At 35.4% G+C, this 16,778-nt stretch overlaps 1 protein-coding gene across 4 annotated transcripts in view; it reads left to right on the plus strand.

Moving 5' to 3' along the window:
* FUT9 (fucosyltransferase 9) overlaps positions 1–16,778 on the plus strand; it is a 185,049-nt gene that overhangs the window by 146,823 nt on the left and 21,448 nt on the right. The window contains exon 1 of one of the 4 annotated variants that reach the window (XM_017538888.2): positions 15,625–15,806. The exons of the other annotated variants lie outside the window; for them this stretch is intronic. The gene's annotated coding sequence lies outside the window, so the exon portion shown is untranslated. Of the gene's footprint in view, positions 1–15,624; positions 15,807–16,778 lie in introns of those variants that run through there. 4 annotated transcript variants of the gene reach the window in all.

A 16,778-nucleotide genomic window follows, 5' to 3' on the forward strand; every position in this document is an offset into this window, starting at 1 on the left:
GTTAATTAGAGATGGGCTAAAGGAATTCCCTAAAGAAATCTCATGAGGCCACTGGAATCACAAGACAAAATGGGTCAGTATAAAGTAAAATCTTTTAGAGTGATGCGAATCTTTGTCTCAGGTTCACTAAATGATGAGAGAAAATTCACAATAGAGGATAACTAAAGAGTTGACTCACAAGAATCTGCAGTAATAAAGATAAGAAGTGATCTCTACCCTATTATAACAATTTGCCTAAGGTNAAAAAAAAAAAAGACCCAACCAAGACAAAGACCTTTATATTTCCATAATATAGCTAAAGCCAATCTTGGATTTTCTGCAAGTGACTGTCATATGTAGATTTAAAAGTGTTTTTATATGGCTATGTTTTTTGTTGTTGTTGTTGTTGTTCATTTTCATTTTTTTGAGACAGAGTCTCACTCTGTCATCTGTCACTCAGGCTGAAGTGCAGTGGCATGATCTTGGCTGACTGCAACCTTCAATTCCAGGCCCAAGTGATTCTCATGCCTCAGCCTCCCTAGTAGCTGGGATTAGAGGTGTGTACCACCATTTCTGGTTAATTTTTGTATTTTTAGAAGAGACGAGGTCTTGTCCTGTTGCCCAGGTTGGTCTTGAACTCCTGACCTCAAGTGATCTAAACCCTTAGCCTCCCAGAGTGCAAGGATTATAGGTGTGAGCCACCACACTTGGCTTTGTTTTTATATTATTCTGTATATTTTTCCAGTCAGACAAAAGTCTGAGAATTAGCTAATAAAATGCTAGTTTTGGCTTGTGATTTTGAGTGTGTAAAAAAATCCCCCAAGGATATATGCTGATTCAGCCTCAGGAATTATTTAGAAATTAATTTCAAAAACATATAACCCAGAATAAAAGTAAACACTTTTAAAAAGAAAGGGAGAGAGAGAGAGAGAGCATGCACACAATTCACATGCTTCAGAAACTAAAAAAAAAAAAAAAAAAAAAAAAAAATGAGATCTTCTGTATTTCTAATATTAAAGAATGTCATGTAAGTGACAGGCTTACTAGCTGAAACCTTTGAGGTGATTATAGTGCCAGGACAGTTAAATATGATAATGTAATATTAGACCAGAGAGGCATAGTAATGCTGGCATAATCTGTATTGTCAGTTGTTCAAAAATTATCTTACTAGTATAATACAGCAATTAAAAATATCTTTTTATATTTTTTCTGAATAATGCTATATTCTAATATGCTGCTCCGAGATCCTCACAGAAGCCACAAGTTTCTGCTTTAAGCAATCTGTTTCTTAAGTTGAAGGTTAAAATTAGAGGTTTACCGTTTTGCCTTTGATCTTTTACTTTTATCAGAAAGTAAGAGCCATTAATTCTGAAATGCCATTGATTGAAATAAATAAAATATTTCCTATGCTATTTTTAAAATGTGATATTTGCACAAAATGTGACATTTATTAATAAGAGGCTGATACATGCATGTTGCACTACATAATTGTCCCTCAGTGTCTCCTGGGGCTTAGTTTCAGGATGTCTCACTGATATCAAAATCTATGCATGTTCAAGTGTCTGATGTAAAATGGTGTAGTATTTGTCATTGTATACACTGACGAATAACTCCTGCACATCCTCCCATACACTTTAAATTATCTTTAGATTACATATAATACCTAACACCATGTAAATGCTATGTGAATAGCTATTATACTGCATTGTTTAGGGAATGATGATAAGGATAAACATCTATGGTGTTCAGTACAGATGCATTTAAAAATATATTTTCAATCCACAGTCAGTTGAATCCATGGATGCAGAACCTATGGATACGGAAGGTTGACTTTACATTAACTTTGTAACTTTTTACTCTTTGATTAAATGCTTTCATTACTGAGAGTTCCCAAAATAAATTCCTGAAAATGTAAAATGGTTATTTTAAGTTTGACAGTACCAATGTAATTAAGAATAATGTAAATACTATTTCTAGGGCTCGAATTTACTGGATATCATCATTAACCCCTAATAAGCAACTATGTATCCTCAAATAATGAAAACTGAAAACAATAATAAAAATCTTGAAAATTTCCAAATCAAATTCCTGGGCCAACCTGATGGCAACTATTCATAGAAATCAATAAAGCCAGTAATGAGCAAGGATACAAAAAAGGAAGCAACAGTAGTATCATAAGATCTCCTCCCGCCACTTGCAGCATCACAAGGTGGAGGGGTAATGTGGAAATTGCAAATATAGCTAATGTTTATTAATCATTACATGTATCAGGCACCAAACTAATCATTCATTCACACAGCAAATATTTATGAATCACTGAAACTGCCTAGACACGTGGGATACTACAGATGAACAAAGCAGACAAGGTTTTCTATCCTCTTGCCATTTCTATTTTACTAGAAGCCACATAAATAAGTAAATAGTGATGTCAACAGTACTAAGGAAAATAAAAAGAGTAGAGTAAGGGATTTGGAGGTGCCTAGTAGAGAAGAGTAGTTGCAACTTGAAATCTGTGGGCCTCATTGAGAAGGTAACATTTGAACAGAAGTGTGGGAGAGAAGAGTGCTCCAGATAGTGACAATAGCTGGTACAGTTACCTAGGATGGAGAGTGCTACTCTGCTCAAGATGCTGCATGGCAGCCATTGTGTCCATAAAGGAGTGACCAGGGAATTGAGGGGAAAGAGAGTGAAGTAAAAGAGGTCAGAGAAGTCACGGAAGGTGAGACTATAAATATATGATGAAGATAGAGCCAACCGGATTTCTTGCTAATTGGATACACATGCCAGAGAAGGAATGGAGTCTGCCATTTATCCCAAGATTATAGCTTGAGCAACTAAAACGATGAAATTCCCATCAGGTAAGATAGGAGATACAACAGATGGAGAAGACTGGGTAGAACATTGAATTTCAATTTTTCTTTTATCTCAAAATAAATTTGAGATTTGATTAGTTTTATGGGATAATTTTTCATGAATTTGAGATGTCTGTGGGAAATCCAATTGGAAAGATCAAGTAGACATCTTGATATATGAGTCTAGAGTTCAAAAGTGATGTTCTCTGGAGATACATAATTGGTAACTTTGTACATATACGTGGAACAAAATCGAGTATGAGAACCAGGTACTAAGCTCTGGGACACTTGAACCTTGACTGCTAAATTTGGGCGTTACCAGGAATGGAACAGAGAAAGAGTGACCAGAAGGGAGAAAACTAAGAGAAGGTAGTATTTTGACCTAAGAGCAGAAAGTTTATGAAGGACGAGGGAAGAAGCAATTGCCTCAAACACCATTCATAAGTAAAGAAAAAGGGAATAAGATGAAGGCTGAGAATTGACCATTAAAGTCGGGAAATAGAAGAGTTTTACAAAGCAGTAAGGGGAAATGGCTGATTGGGATGTATGTAATAGGAATAGAAGTAGAAAAAGTGAAGAAAGTGAACATGTAGAAAACTAGTTCAGAGAGTTTTTCTGCAAAGTGAAATACAGGAATGAATTGGTAGCTGGCAGGGATGTGAAGTCAAGAAGTTTGATGACTTATTTTAAGATGGGAGATGTCTTTGTATTATGATGGGAATAATCCAATAGAAAGTGAAAACAAAAGATAATAGAAGGGGGCTCACTATTTTTTATTAGTCAAGAGGCGATGGGGCTTACTGTAAAAATCAAGGAATTGACTCATAGGAATAAAATTTATCCAATCTATGGCAACAGGCAGGAAAGCATGGCATACCTGTACAGATGCTGCTAGGTCTGAACAGAAGGGAGTAGAAGCACATATGTGGAGTAAAAGTGGGTTGACTTTCACTTCTTTACATGTATCAACAGCAGTCAACATGGCCAGGAATCGGGGAAACAAATGAGTACCAAGGCCCTGAGGAGGGAGCTGGGCAATGCCCTGCAGTGTCCACTACAGTGACTCACCAAGTAGTGAGTAACTAATCTGCTGATGGGCAATTTAATATTGCCTACAGAAATTCTGATGAATATAAAGCAAATACGCTGATTTCAATTCTAACTTTGAAGTACACTGCACTGATGATTTCAGTAGTATTTTAAATTAATTTCCCAATTAAATATGGTAAAATAATGCCATTATCATGGAGGATAAGGTTATTGAGACTTCAGTGAAATCATTCAAATAAAGAATTCAGCATATTATTGCACATAGTAAGTACTCAATGAATGTTAGGTTAATGTTAGTTAAATGAAACAATCGTAATTCTCAGAAAGTCATAATTTATTGTTCATTATTGCTAGGTGTGGAGGGCGTGGTTTTGTTGCCAATAGTGTTTTGTTTTTGTATTGGGGGAGGTCTCTACTGAAAATCAGAATTAGACTTATCTCTCAGGAAGAAGTTTCATTTATTGGAGATGTACATAATCATTTTAAATTTAAGCCTTTCTCTCTTTAGGTTTTTTTAACTTGAAGAACTATTCTAAAGTACTTAGGCATTTTAATTAAGACTTTGTTTCTCTCATATTCAAATCTCCTAAATGCTGTGTGTTTACCAAATTTCTCTCTTTTGCTTTTTAAAATTGTTTATTATTTTGTCTTATTTAAGGACATTTAAAGAAACAAATTTTCTCTTGTTGAAAAGGAAGAAAATTTCTTATTGCAAAGATGAGTGAGAGTTTAATTTAGCCAACCAAAGAAATTTGGAGAAAACTTGAGTAAGTGATTTCTTCCATTAGCCTGTGAACAGGTTATTTGTTTCCACATGTAATAACAAAATGAGTAATTCTGACTTAATGAAATAAAACCAACCCTGAAAACAAATAGGACTCATTTGCAGTTTTAAGTGAATTAGATACTGAAAAATGCTTTCATTCTGATAAGTTTTGAAAAGTCTAATGAAATTATAAATATAATATTTCAGAGAAGGAAACGTGCATAGATAGCATAAAAAGAAGCTCAAATTCACTTTGCCACTTGCAACTTTTCTTATCTATAAGTAGGTGATGTGAAATAATTCAGGAAAATTGCGTTTCAACCCAAATTTCATGATGTTGCTAAGTATAAAGTAGTTTGTAATATGCACTAGAACAAATTGAAATTGTGATCCTTAGAGTTAAATGCTTTATTTGATAAATGCAGAAACCCAAATTTAACTCTAACAGGAGCTTAAAATAAATTATAAATAAGATTTAATGCTAACAGCAGGGATTTATTCTAACCATAAACTGAAAAAAAATACCCATATTAATAAGTTACAATCATGCATGACAATATGTTAAAATCAAAGTGTCCTTTCTTCCCCCAAAAGAATAGCTGATGAACTAGTTAGAGCTAGTTAAACCAGAATAAAATCTCTTTCACACACACACACACACACACACACACACACACACTATTGAATAGTGATAAGAAAATAATGTTATTGTCATTTAGAATCATTGCCTTCTAGGTTGAAAACAATGGTTTTCCTGTAATATCTTTATAAGTTAATAAAAATCAATAAAGTATATAATAATGACAAAAGATCCACTGTCCTAGGATTAGAAGGAAATATCTTTTCCTAATACTCCATTCAGACAACACAGTTTAAACCCTGGAGAATGGGACATTTGGGGATTGTGCTCTGAGTCAAGTAGAAATTCAAAGAAAATTCCAGTGATCAAAAAAACTGTCTCATCCCTTTAAGTTACTCATAGCAGTGATTTAGTACATAAATGAAGTAACTGTCTACTGTTTTGAGGACAAAATATAGTTCACTCATTTTGCTTTTTCTCCCTTTCTTTCCCTAAATTCTCACTGTTTTATCTTTAGTACTTTTGACAGCAGGGCCGGAGACAAAGACTTGATTGCCAATCATTTGGGGGGGCATGCAATCCTAAGAAACAGAAGTACAGAACAGGGCAAGTGAAAATGAAAAGGAGCGATAACTGCATTTATCTGTCAGTTCCAACCCTCATTTGGCTAAGATTGACTCCTCAGATATTAACGGCCCTGCTCTTCTGGGTTGCTTATGCATGGGTATGTTGCAGGAGCTCAGTAATGTTCTATGCTCAAGGCAGTAAGCAGTTAGTTTGTAGCCAAGGAAAGGTACTGTTGGGTTGCAACTGCCACAGCTAGTGGAGGGGTGAATGGAGGCAGACACACCACAGAAACAAGCGCTGGAGTTGCCAGTAAGGTTTAGAGCATGGTGAAATGGGACACAATAGTTGTCTGAGATGCTCTTCCTCCTCTTGTAATCTAGACTCCTTTAAGCTCCCCCACTTATGGCTCACAAAAATTTTGTTTTTGTTGCTGCTCTGTGCATACCAAGGTGATTTTATCTCAAATGCATGACTCTTATTTTTCTGGAGAAGGATAAAAACAAAATAGCGGTATTTTTAACTTTATGTAAAAATTCTAAACAGCATGTAACCTGTCGCGGGACGGGACGGGGCTCAGCTCCCGCCTTGATTTGATGTGCTTCTTGGCCTCTCTTTGCCCCAAGAATGGGGAAGGGGCGTTGGTGGCGCAGTGTGCTTACTGTTCAAGCAAATATCGGACCCAAAGAGTTTAGCAGAACGCTATTTATTAGGCAGAGAGAGAGAGAGAAAGAGAGAAAGTTCCCACCCTGCCATGGGAGGGGCATCCGAAGGGGATTTCCGCACAGGCAGAGAGGGAAAAACAGCTCCCATGTTGTTGTGGGAGGGGAATCCCAGAAAGGGAAATCCATGCAGGTAAGATGCAGTGGAGTTTTAACTTGGAAGTTATTCCTGCCTCATTCATGTTCTTGTCCAGTAAGAGGAGTTCTTTCAAACTTCCTCTGGAGTGATTGATATTTGACTCTGATGCTGGATTGACTGACAGGCCCAGAACAGAGGCCCTTCCTCTCAGAGCTTTTCCTGGGCTTTTTTAAACAAAGGAGCACACCTGAAATTTTATCTGGCCCATGCACAGGAAAGTTAGACAAAAAACTCTAGGTTCCCGGGTGGGGAGGTGGATGGAGGCATGGTGCTGGGAAATTCCTGCCTTTGAAACCACGCCCTTTGTGGACCAGGGAAGAGAAGTTAACATAGTCCCTCAAGCCGCTTTAGAAAGGGCCCATGCAGCAAAACTTTGAATCCCTCTACCTTATTCAAGTCTTTCCACCACCTTAAAGGATTTCTGCTATTGGTTTCCTTCATTCATCCTAACCCTTAAGTTAGTCAAGTGTCCTGAAATCCATCCTACCTGTGTCTTGAAATACCTAGCAGAACAAATAATTTTTCTAATGCCTAAGACCTTTTTTGATTCACTACTATTTGACAGTTCTTATGGTAGAATGTATTTCCTCCAGAATCAGTGCCTTAGTTCAGGCTGCTGTAACAAATTATCATAGACTGGGGGGACGTAAAGAACAGAAATTTATTTTTAAGAGTTCTAGGGGAGAAGTTCAAGATCAGGGTGTGAGGTTGGTCAGGTTCTGGTGGAGGAGCTCTTCTGTTTGTATACTCACATGGTGGAAAGGGTTCTGTGGGATCCTTGTCAAAAGGCATTAATTCTATTCATGGGAGAGGGGGCTTCACTCTCATGACCTAGTGATTCCCCAAATCCTGACCTCCTAGTACCAAAACATTGGGGTCAGGATTTCAGCATATAAATTTGGGAGAATGGGATATAATCATTCAGTCCATTGTAGTCTGTGTGAGCTAACTCGAATAAAAGATTCCTTTTAACATTTTTCCTGGAAACACTGCTATTTACTACCATACACATTTTTCATATCATTTTATTCTTGCCGAAATACTTAGTAATGATTCTATATGGGTCTGAATACAATTTCAGGTGATTATTGTTGTATGTTTTTGGAAACCATCACTACTACACTGAGTGATGTTTAGTTTATTAGATACTTTACCCCTGCAATTTTTACCCCTTTCTTGAAGATCAGGGTCTTAGTACAGTGTCAGTTTCTACATCATACCACCGATGTTTACAGATTGCCTCCAAAAGTCAAGACAAGGAGGGAAGGAAGTCCATTGTTGAAAAAAAAAATGGACAAACACTGAAGACAAGTAGCAGCAAACAAGCAAGTTCTTCAGCAAAATCAAGATTGTATAATGCATTGATAAACATACACAAAATTTTCATTTGCCAATACCGTTTGTCCGAAAATACTGGCCCTATGGAGGGCAAAATAAAGAGATACAGTTCTCATTCTTGAAGGGAGCACTGTATACTCTGAGGACATAAGAGAATCATGTACATACATTTACATAACATAGAATTAGGTGTGAAGGTCCCCTGTACCATAGAAAAATTTTTAAAAATGGAAAAATTTGTATAAGGCTGGAGTCAAAATGAATGGTTTTATGGATTTAGAGGAGGACTTGCAGAAAATGGGAAGTTTGAATTTGGACTGGTGGAAAAGGGCAGAAAATGCCTTTCTTGTGAGGAATAGTAGTTGAGTAATTCCCAGACACACATTATTCTGTCCACTTACAAGGGCATTTTTCCATGTTCCTAAATTCCTCTCTGCTGCTTTTTAGTCAGATATTTGAGGTGCTGGCTCCCACTGGTCATGTAAACTTGCCTTAAGAATGCCTATATCATCTTACTTATGTATGCTCTAGTTTCTCTGTAGAATTATGTCTTATTTTATTTTCTTCAAAGAACTTGCCTTCAATGATATTGTCTTGTTTACTTATTTATGTTTATTTTTTCTGCCATCTTCCACTAAAATGTTAGCTATATGAGAGAAGAGAATTTGTCCATCTTCTTTACCTGCTATTCAACAGCAATTTGAACAGTACTTAACATAAAGTTCACAACTAATCGTATTTCTTGTTGAAGAATGTATCACACATAATCATATGACCTTGCCTGTTTCATGACAAGAATTGGGACTTCAGTATGTTCTTTTCTCAGTCTCTCTACTCACTGGAGTTTTCATGATTCACGTTCTTGCTTCATTTAAAATCTATTCAACAACAAAAAAGAAAAAAACTGGTGAACATTTTATCAGATAAACTATTCTTACATCTGTCTTATAAAGGTATGAATTTGGAAAGATGAAACATCTGGTCTTTTATATTTATAATACGATAAATATGATAATTTAAAATGTATTGTGGATGTTTAAAACAAAAACCACTAAAATTTCATCTTGTTTTCTCTAATACTGTCTGTCTCATAAGATTTGCTATCTTCTTACAGCATTGCTAAAAGAGTCTGGGTTTTAAATTAAATATGATACCCATATTATTGTCATTAAAATTTTGTATTTAAAAAACCCTTTTGCATAACAAAATAGTTAATTTATTTGTGTTGATTGTTTAAGTTTTTATAAAAAGGAATGTGACATTTTATTCTATGGATCAAGATTAAGAGAAATATGAGAAGTATTTAGGACTTCTAAAATGAGGAATTTCCTTCATTGGTTGAGACAGAAAATATGGAATCCTCTGGCCCAGTAATTCCTCATGGGTTTTGCAGTCAGAGACCACTGTAATCTCAGTTACTTTGAGAGGCCAAGGCAGGTGGATCACCTAAGGTCAAGAGTTCAAGACGAGCCTGGCCAACATGGTGAAACCCCACCTCAACTAAAAATACAAAAAACTTAGCTGGGCATGGTGGGGGGTGCCCGTAATCCCAGCTACTTCAGGAGGCTGAGGCAGGAGAATCGCTTGAACCTGGGAGGCAGAGGTTGCAGTGAGCCAAGATCGCACCAATGCAGTCCAGCCTGGGCGACAAGAGTGAAACTCCGTTGGGGGAAAAAAAAAAAAAAAACCCACAAGCAAGGCATTAAAGTAAAAGAGATGTGATTAAATAAATAGAAACTTTTTACCACTCCTGTAAAATGACTCAAAATTAAGGTCCTAACAATTCCAGCTTTGTATTTAAAGGGCAGCCCATTATTATAGAGATGTTAAAGAAACTTAAATTACTAGTAAAGAAATGTGAACTAAGGGTTGTTAGTAACTGTTTTCAAGCATACAAAAAGTGCTGTAAAAAAGGTTGATCAGATGTTTTCCATCTACATGGAGACAGAATCAAATTAAATGATGGCAAATTATAATAAGAAAGATGTAAATTACACCTAAAAAAAAAAAAAAGCTCCACTGGATAAGGTTATAGAAATGGCACAGTCGTCTTTCATGAGTTAAGTATAGCAATACTTGCAGGCAGAGAATAAAGAGACAGTACCTACCGGGATTTTTCTTCTGGCAGAAATACACACAGGAGTCTCCGAATAAGAGGCTCACTATTACCACAATAACGGGATACACATATTATGGTCTTGTCTGCCCCCAGTTCATCATTGTACTTTCATTTGGAACCAGGAAAAGAAACAATAAAGAGAACCAAGAAAGTGTAACTAGGTTAGAAAGATTGAAGAAGATGGAAATAAATGAGGGAAGATAAGAATGTACAGTTGGAAAGTAGATAATAGTAAACCCAAGGACTTTTTCAATACATACCAGTTCTGAAGTGCTAAACAGGTGACCTAGAAAACCTCACAAACAAAAACTCCTTGAAATTCAATGCAATCAATTTCATATATGTGCATTTAGAAAAACTAGTGAGATTCTAAAGCATTTATCTATTCTAAAGGGGTGGCTGATTTCAAAAAGTTTCAGGATCTTAGACTAAACATTGCTGTGGAATAATTAATTGTGTTGCTATTCTGATCACAACTTTGCCTTAACAATTAGGCATTAGCTAGATTGAAGACTTTTTTTTTTTTTTCCTGGAGGTGGACTGAGAAAATATCCTCAGCAAGGCATCAAGTGTCTTTCAGGGACTATTTAAAGCTAAAGAAATACCCTGTGGCTCCCACTTACCTGACATTACAATTTAGGAGAGAAATCTTGGAGCTCATGAAAGAGAAAGAAACTGTTTCTTCAAGTCCATGTCTCTGTCACCTGGTTCTCTTTCCCAGAGAGCACATTCAGCTCTGTCTTTATTGAGTAAGGGTAAGGCATTGTATTTTTGTTTCCTATCTGTCTCATTCCATCTTTTGTCTCAATAAAATACATCCCTAGTACTACATTGTTTGCTAATAAATATGTAAGCTATACAGTCTCTTTGAGGAAAATTAATGATCTCGATGCTAAATATATAAATCAAACACCAAATATTGTACCTATTCTGTGGCTAGCTGTGATAATTATACAAATACAATAGAGCACCTAGTTTAATGTAGATTTAAAAGCCATGTAAATTGAAAATAGAGTTTCTTGTTTAAAACTTCTCTGACCTTTTATCTGAGTCATCAAATATTATGACTAAATAAATAAATGCACATTACACTTTAAAATAAATTTTACCTGGTGCTATAAACCAGGGATTGCAAACTTTCTATAGAGGACCAGATAGTAAATATTTTAGGCTTCGTTGGCCATTCAGTCTGTAATCGTTAATTTTAGATGTCTTCTTAATGGGATTGAGGGATACTCACATTGACGGTAAAGCATCATTTCTGGGCCTGTCTGTTGTGAGGGTGTTTTCAGAAGAGACTGGCATTTGATCAGTGGACTCAGTAATGTCTGTCTGCTCTCACCACTGTGAGTGTGTACTAACAAACTAGCTGACAGAACAAAAGGCAGGGGTTCAGTCCTCAAAATCACATAAGCCAACTCCTCTAATCCCCTCCTATTTATATCTATCTTTCTCTTTTTCTCTCTCTACCTTTATAAAATACGTATTTGAAATATTTTATATCCTATAATATATAACATGTAATGATATATAATATATAAGATATATATATCCTATAATATATAACATGTAATGATATATAATATATAAGATATATATATCCTATTGGTTCTATTTTTATGGGGAACCCTAATATACAATCTATATGGCAACTACTCAACTCTGTCGTTGTAGAACAAAAACAGTCATAGACAATATATAAATGGGTGAGTTTGGCTGTTTTCCAGTAAAATATTATTTAAAAATTAGGCAGTAGCTGGATTTCGCCACCAGGCATGTAGTTTGCTGACTGGTGATTTAAACATTTCCCTTTTGGAAATTTTGTTTATATTCTGTCAGATATTCTCTCCTTTCAAGTATTTTTTTCACTCAGTTGAAGTTCAAGAGAATGAGTACAGGCATCTTCTCACCTGCCAACCTCAGGGCAATGCTTCTGGCTTGTCCTGCTGGTGTAAGTTCTGAGGTCCAGATGATTTGTCATCGGGGACTCTCCAGTAAGAGCACTATGTGGAGCTGCCTGGCTGCCTTGGTTCTCCTCAGCTCCTTTGGTGCTGTGACTTTTCAAGTGTCTGGCTGTGGCTGCCACTTAGCCTCTGCAGGTCCCACGACCACTTCGTCACATTATGGAAATCCCTGACAAGCTTCCCAGCCACATCTTCATCCCACCCGTACCATATGTAAAACAAAGGCAATTTGGGGAACTGTCTCAAGATCTCAGATGTGTGACTATACTGTTGGCTGCTCCTGTGGTTTGTGAGAGAGCCTCATGCTTCCCTCTTTCAAATATTGTCCTAAATTATGTGATACTACCCACTTAGGTCAAAGCCAGAGAACTTCCCTCAATCTTAAACCTTAATATGTTTAAAAGCATTAAATTTTTTTCTCTAAAAATAATTGAGTTTGCATCTTATACTTTATGTCAGAAGCTGAAAATTACAATCTTCTTTCTCTTCTTAGTCCTTCTCTAATAAATCTGAATTTACTTATCCTACCCACTCCCAAGGTAGATTAGGTGATAGGCCAGCTGGGATGAAGGTCTGCATTGAGAAAGTTCAGAAAGGAAAATAATTTAGTTTTCAAACTTTTACTCTGTTACATGCTATGTTACATTTTCCCTACAACAGTCCTCCTAGGTAGGTATTGTTACAGTCATCTAGAAATGAAAAAATTAAAGTTCACAGAATTTTCTAAATAAAGCTTGACAAGCTACTATATAAGAAATCAGAAGATGTATCTGTTTCTGACTACACTCCTAATTCCCATTCAACTATAGTTCCTGGAAGACAGGAAGTTAACTCCTGATAAAGAGCATGGTGTGAGTTCCAGCCCCAAATCCTTCAAATTAATGAATTTCTCTCCACCTTTGCATAGACTCATTGGGATTAAATGAGATAAATATAGTAACAGCTATCTTTCATCCAGCGCATGTGTGACACAGGCAGTTTCTAAACATTTAAACATATTATCTCATTTAATTCTCAAAACAATACTATAAGGTATTAAAATTACTCTCATTTTTTAGTTAATGTTGCTAAGGTCCTCAACATAGACTCTGCAACTAGTAAATGCTTAGTAAGAAGTAGTTATTCTTAAAATTATTATTCTTCCATTAGAATTACACTGACCAAGAATATTTATACAGACAGCTTTCTTTCCAGAGCAGAAACAGGCTTTGATAGGCAGCCTTTTTTTGCTCATAGTGTGAAGGACTCTCATTCTTAAAAGGACTAAAAGAGCATCACACTTAAGAACAAATTCTGGTGTCCACCTACACTGCCATTCTCCTCAGCACCCATGATGCTAGACATTGCTGAGTGCAGAGCCCCAGCACATAAAGGCAGTGCTGGAAGCAGAAGGATAGGAAAGGATGTGTAACAGGAAAGCCAAGACAAGCAACTGGGTGAATTCAGTATCCGGGCAAGACTTTTCCCTTTTGAATTTACGTTTGTTTAAGTTTTAATCCTAACCCACTTGATTAATTCAATTCGGACTTTTTCCATTTTGAATTCTTAATATCACAACTTTATTTCTTCATTTCATGAAGAGGGGAGACATTGTATTATGGAAAAAGCCTTGGACCTGAAGCTAATATACGTGGTTTGTTATTTCTCTTGTGTCACTAAATATGTGATATTAGCACTAATCAAAATTGTATGTATCTATTTGAAAACACAATCAAACTATGTAAGACTATAAGACTAGATGTTCACAAAGATACCTCCCAGAGAAAAATTGTATTTTGAATATTTTCTATTATCCTCAGTACAAATGCTGATGAATCTCTTCATCTTTAGTCAACGTAAGACTTAAAATTGTTTCCAATGACAACCACCTCACTATTATTAGTTGAGAAGAAACTAGCTCCAGGCTTCGAATGATCCATCATTTTTAGAATTATTTGTGTATTTCAATTCCCCATTTGATATTCTTTATAACTGAAATATGGGAGGAATATGAACTGTAGTAACTAAGGGTTTTTTTTTACCTATCTTTATGCTGATCATTTAATATAATAAACACAGAGATATCCATTTCCCATCTCCCTTTTGAACTGTACCAGTATTTGCTTCACATCAGCATTCACTATTTGCAATTCATAGAATCACATGGAAAAAAAAAAAGTACGTTGTTTTGCTTTTAAAGGTCTCACTAATATTTGGATTTCACGGTTATTGACTGCAAAAAAACCCCACCTTTTGTAGTTTCCGTCATTTTGGTATTTCTAATGAATGTGGGTCTTATTTTATACCACAAGGAGCAGAAACCTCATTCTTTCAATGCAGTGAAATTGTAATCACTGTAAATTTACAGTTATTGGGATCTTAGGTATAGTCATCTCATGCTGTGTATGACTATAGGAGATTTGTCCTTCTTCATTCCAAACAAAGAAAGAAGAAAATTATCAGTTAGAATGTTTGATTGAATTTTCATTCATTCATTATTTATACTTATTTGTTCAATATATATTTACTCATTCAGTAGATATTTATGTCTCCTGTGTACCAGAAATTGTGCTAAGTACAAAGAATTGAAAGTCAAAACAAATTTGGTTCATGGCTCCATGGAGCTTATGGTCTAATAGGGGAGGAACATGGGTAAATCAATTATAGTGTCGTTATAATGCAAATGCTGTGTCAAAGAGATGCACAGCAGCCATGGGAGCACAGAGGAGGAACATCTTTCTTATGAAGATAAAATCTTTCAAAGATATTTATTATTCAACAGGATTTATATGTTACTTTAACAACTTTTTTTGCTTATGCATTCTTTAAGAGAGATTATATTCAAAACACGATGTCACATAAATACATGAACTTAAAAATATCTAATAAACATTTGTTATATGCAAAGCTTTGGATAAGTTAGCTTGCTGACTGAAAGAAAAAATGGAATTCCTATACATAAGCACAGTAAAAATTAAGAAAATGATAATAAGTGACAAATCATTTGTTCCCAAAAAGAATACCTGAAAAAAAAAATCTGTTTTCAGAAACTGAAGGTCAAATAGTGGCAAAGTACTTCAGAGAAATGAGTTTCTTAATCTTGTACAGCCAGATTTGCTTACTGAACATACAGCTTATGACAAAATAATTGTGCAGTAATTACTCTAAAAGATGAAACAAAATCAAGTTAAAATGGAGCAAATTACCTTTTGCATTGTGGTCAATGACAATTAGTCACACATTCATGCTGTAAAATAACCACTTTCTTTTTGTGAGAGGTGACCTATTGCTCGATGGTTAAGTAGTTCACTTCATGGAAAATCTTCTGCCATCTTGTCTCTCAGATGAAATACAAAGTTTATTATTGCTACTGCTATTAGTGGCAATTTTATATTCAATAATGAAAAAAGTACATATCTTAAGCCATGCATATGTAAGTGCAACGGTTATTCCAGGTAATGTTTACTGAGTGTGTGCTATATCCAAGGACTCTACCAGGCAATTTGCCTGTATCAATTCATTTTACATGCACAAATCTACCATGGTGGCATTTTTCTCATTTTTTAGATGAATAGCTGAGACATGGAGGGTTGGGGATGTTGCCCAAAAGTTCCACAGAGAGCCAGATGTAGATCCATGATTTGAAACCAGGAGTGCTGTGTCCAGAGTGAGTGTTGTCAAACAGAACAATGTGCCACGTGCCCCACATAGTCCAGAAACCAGTGGATGGTCCTCCAATTTACATTTTTTAAGTGTAAGGGAAGGGTTTTTTGATTTATTATTTTTAATTAGCATATACTAATTGTACATATTTGTGGGGTACAGTATGGTATTTTAACACATGCATACTTTTGTATCAGTTAACCAACCTTTGGCTATCTTCCTGCCACCATCACTTTCCTACCTCTAGTAACCATCATTCTGCTCTCTACTTCTATAAGAACAACTTTCTTAGCTGCTACATATGAATGAGAACATACAGTATTTGTCTTTTGGTGCCAGACTTACATCACTTAATGTCCTCCAAGCTGAGAATTTGTTCTTTTCTGCGGCTAAACAGTATTTTATTGTGTATATTTTCTTTATCCATTCATTTGTTGATGGACACTTAGGTTAATTCCATATCCTGGTTATTGTAAATAAAAATGAAATTTTTTCTTAATGACTTAAACAAATGCTCCCAACTTACTGTTAAGTAAAAAAAAAAAGAAAAGCAGGAGAAAAGATATGAATACCTACTGGTTCTCATTATTGTTTTTAAAAATAGCATACAGAGCTAGTAATTGAAGCTAGATAGGTAAATATATAGTTAAGATAAGGAAATAGATCTATACAATAAAGACTATAAACTGTTATTAATTCTTGGAGTTGCATTATAGATTTCTTTCATTTACTTATGTTTGTATTTTCAGAATTGTACACAATAAACATTAAGCTAATATAAAAATCAGATTGTCATATCAGATTCACTTCAGTAAGAGACTGTGTCCAGTATCAAGCTTTACCTGTGGTTTAAGGATGCAATCAATGAAGAGGCAGGAAAAGGTCTGAAACATTCTACTAGCCTCCACAGCCCTCCTTTTCACATTAGACACACAATATCTGATTCAGAATAATAGAAGTCTACAATGTCACCTCACCCAATGAGAAACATTTATGTTATAAATCATCTCCATTTTACTTTTTTCTTCATAGTTCATTTAAAAAAATTGTTTCCATAGGTTAT

This window comes from Cebus imitator, unplaced genomic scaffold, assembly GCF_001604975.1.
Source record: "Cebus imitator isolate Cc_AM_T3 unplaced genomic scaffold, Cebus_imitator-1.0 Scaffold116, whole genome shotgun sequence".
Lineage (NCBI taxonomy): Eukaryota > Metazoa > Chordata > Mammalia > Primates > Cebidae > Cebus > Cebus imitator.